Consider the following 2,957-nt stretch of genomic DNA (forward strand, 5'->3'; position numbering starts at 1 on the left):
AGTTGATTTTTATAATAGTTTTAACTGTTTTTGGAACCAAAATAAGACGAGTCTCAAACTGAATTAAGAATTAGTCTCCTTCTTGGTCAGGCGCGGTGGCTCATGCCTATAATCCCAGTACTTTGGGGGCTGAGGCGGGCGGATGACGAGGTCAAGAGATGGAGACCATCCTGGCCAACATGGTGAAACCCCATCTTACTAAAAATACAAAAAGGCATGGTGGTGCACACTTGTAGCTACTTGGGAGGCTGAGGCAGGAGAATTACTTGAACCTGGGAGGCGGAGGTTGCAGTGAGCCGAGATCGTACCACTGCACTCCAGCCTGGTGACAGAGCGAGACTCCATTAAAAAAAAAAAAAAAGAAAAGAATTAGCCTTCCTTGGCTGGGCACGGTGGCTCATGTCTATAACCCTAGTACTTTAGAAGGCTGAGGCAGCGGGATTGTTTGAGCTCAGGAGTTTAACAGCAGACTGGGCAACATAGTGAGACTTCTTCTCTACTAAAAATTTAAAAAATTTAGCTGTAGGTGGTGGCCCATGAATGTAGTCCCAGCTACTTGGTAGGCTGAGATGGGAGGATCACTTGAGCCTTAGAGGTCAAGGATGCAACGAGCCGTGATTGTGCCACAGCACTCCAGCCTGGGCAACAGAGCGAGACTCTGTTTCCAAAAAATGATAATAAAATAAAAATATATAATTCATCTTTCTTGTTTTCTGGAAGAGTTTGTTTAGACTTGATATTATTTCTTCTTTGAACATATGATTGATGGAATTCACCAGTGAAGCCATTTGAGTCTATAATTTTCTTTGTAGAAAGAAGTAACTACAAAACAATTTTTTAGTGGACATATAATTGTTCCTTGTATCTATTTCTTCTTGAGTGGGTTTTGTCTCTCAGAACATTTGTCCATTTAAGTTTTAAAATGTATTGATATAAACTCGTTCATAATATAATCTCACCTTCTTTTTGATGTTTATAATATGTGTAGCAACATTCTCTCTTTCTATTTTGTTGTCAGTCTGGGTAGAGATTGATCAATTTTATTGATATTTTCAAAGAACAAAGTTTTGGGTTTATTAATTTTCTCTACTGCATTTCTTTTTATGTCGGTGAATTTCAACCCTTTTTTTCTATCTTCTGCTAACTTTGTTTTAAATTCTCTTTTTTTCTGGCTTCTACAGGCAAAAACATATTATTATTAATTTGGATTGTTTTTCATTCTCTAGTATAAGAGTTTAGTCCTTTTGATTTATCCATAAGGTCTATTTTAACTGTACACCACAAATTTTTGGTATTTTCCATTTTGATTAATTTATTCTTTGACACTGGAAGTATTTAAAACTGTGTCAATCCTAAACTTCATATGGAATCACATAAGACTCTATATAGTGAAAGCAATCTTGAGAAAAACAGATTTGGAGGCTTCATAATACCTAATTTCAAATTATATTATTACAAATCCTAGTAATCAAAACATTATGGCACTGACATAAAAACATACTCATAGATCAGTGGAGCAGAATAAAGAGCTCAGAAATAAACCCACACATACACAATCAGCTAATCTTTGGCAAAGTCTCCAAGAATACACAATGTAAAAAGTCTCTTCAGTAAATTGTGTTGGGAGAACTGGATATATACTTGTAAAAGAATGAAATTTTATACTTATACCTTAAAAATTCATCTCAGAATGAAGTAAAGTCTTAAATATAAGATCTAAAACTGTAAACATCCTAGGAGAAAATATAGGGAAGAACTCTTTGACATTGGTCTTGACAATCATTTCTTGGATGTAACACCGAAAGCACAGGGAACAAAAAGTAAAAATAAACAAGTAAAATTATATTTAACTAAACATCTCTACACAGTAAAAGAAACAATACACTGTGCTCACTTCAGCAGCACATATACTAAAATTGGAATGATAAGAGAAGATTAGCATGGCCCCTGTCAAGGATGACACACAAATTCGTGAAGCGTTCCATATTTTTAGGACTTTAACACCATATATTTCCCTCCCAGTTTTTATCCCCTTTTGGTTTAATAAAGCATTTTTCATAATTAGTGCTGTACATTTGATTGCAAACGATTTGGTGATACTTCTAAGCTATAACTATAAATCTCTGGAATTCTATGAATTTCAACATTATTTGAAGTAGTTCTTCAGTTATATTTACATGTGTTGTAAATATACTTTTAGCTAGGAAGTCTTCCAAAATACAAACTACTCCCAGTTAGATATCAGTGAGTTTGAATTATTGAAGAAATGTTGACAATGTTAAGTGTTTGATTTTATATAACAAGCTTATTAAATATATTTTTGTGTCAACTTAAAAAAAAAGAAACAATACACAATGAAAAGGCAAGCTACAGGATGGCAGAAAATGTTTGCAAATCATATACTCAATCAAAGTTAATATACAAAAAATATAAGGAACTCATATAATTCAATAGCAAAAACAAGACAAAACAAATAACCTGATTATAAGATGGGCAAAGGACCTGAATAGATACTGTTCCAAAGAAAGAATACAAATGGTCAACAGATACATGAAAAAATGTTCAACATCACTAATAATCAGGGAAATGTTAATTAAAAAGCAAAAGATATCACCTCACAATTATTAGGATGGATATTATAAAAAAATCAAAAAGCAGTGTTGGTAAATATGTGGAGAAAAGAGAATGTTTGTGTACTGTTGGAAAAATTATAAATTGGTAAAGCCATTATGGAAAATAATTATAAAATTTCTCCAAAAAACTAAAGATAGAATTACCATATGACCCAAAAAAACACACTTCTGATATATATTAAAATGACAAGAAATCAGTATTTTCAAGAGATAGCTACCCTCACATATTCATTACAGCATTTTTTCACAATAGCCAAGACATGGAGACAACCTAAGTTTCCATCGATGGATAAATGATAAAGAAAATGCTTACCCACATATACG

The 2,957-nt window shown here is 33.1% G+C and overlaps 1 non-coding gene across 1 annotated transcript; it reads left to right on the top strand.

Moving 5' to 3' along the window:
- The first annotated feature begins 1,886 nt into the window (after positions 1-1,886).
- On the top strand, positions 1,887-1,991 carry LOC123569325 (U6 spliceosomal RNA). Its single transcript, XR_006692952.1, has one exon. It is a non-coding gene; the product is annotated as a U6 spliceosomal RNA (small nuclear RNA).
- Positions 1,992-2,957: the final 966 nt, after the last annotated feature.

This window comes from Macaca fascicularis, chromosome 15, assembly GCF_037993035.2.
Source record: "Macaca fascicularis isolate 582-1 chromosome 15, T2T-MFA8v1.1".
Taxonomy (NCBI): Eukaryota; Metazoa; Chordata; class Mammalia; order Primates; family Cercopithecidae; genus Macaca; species Macaca fascicularis.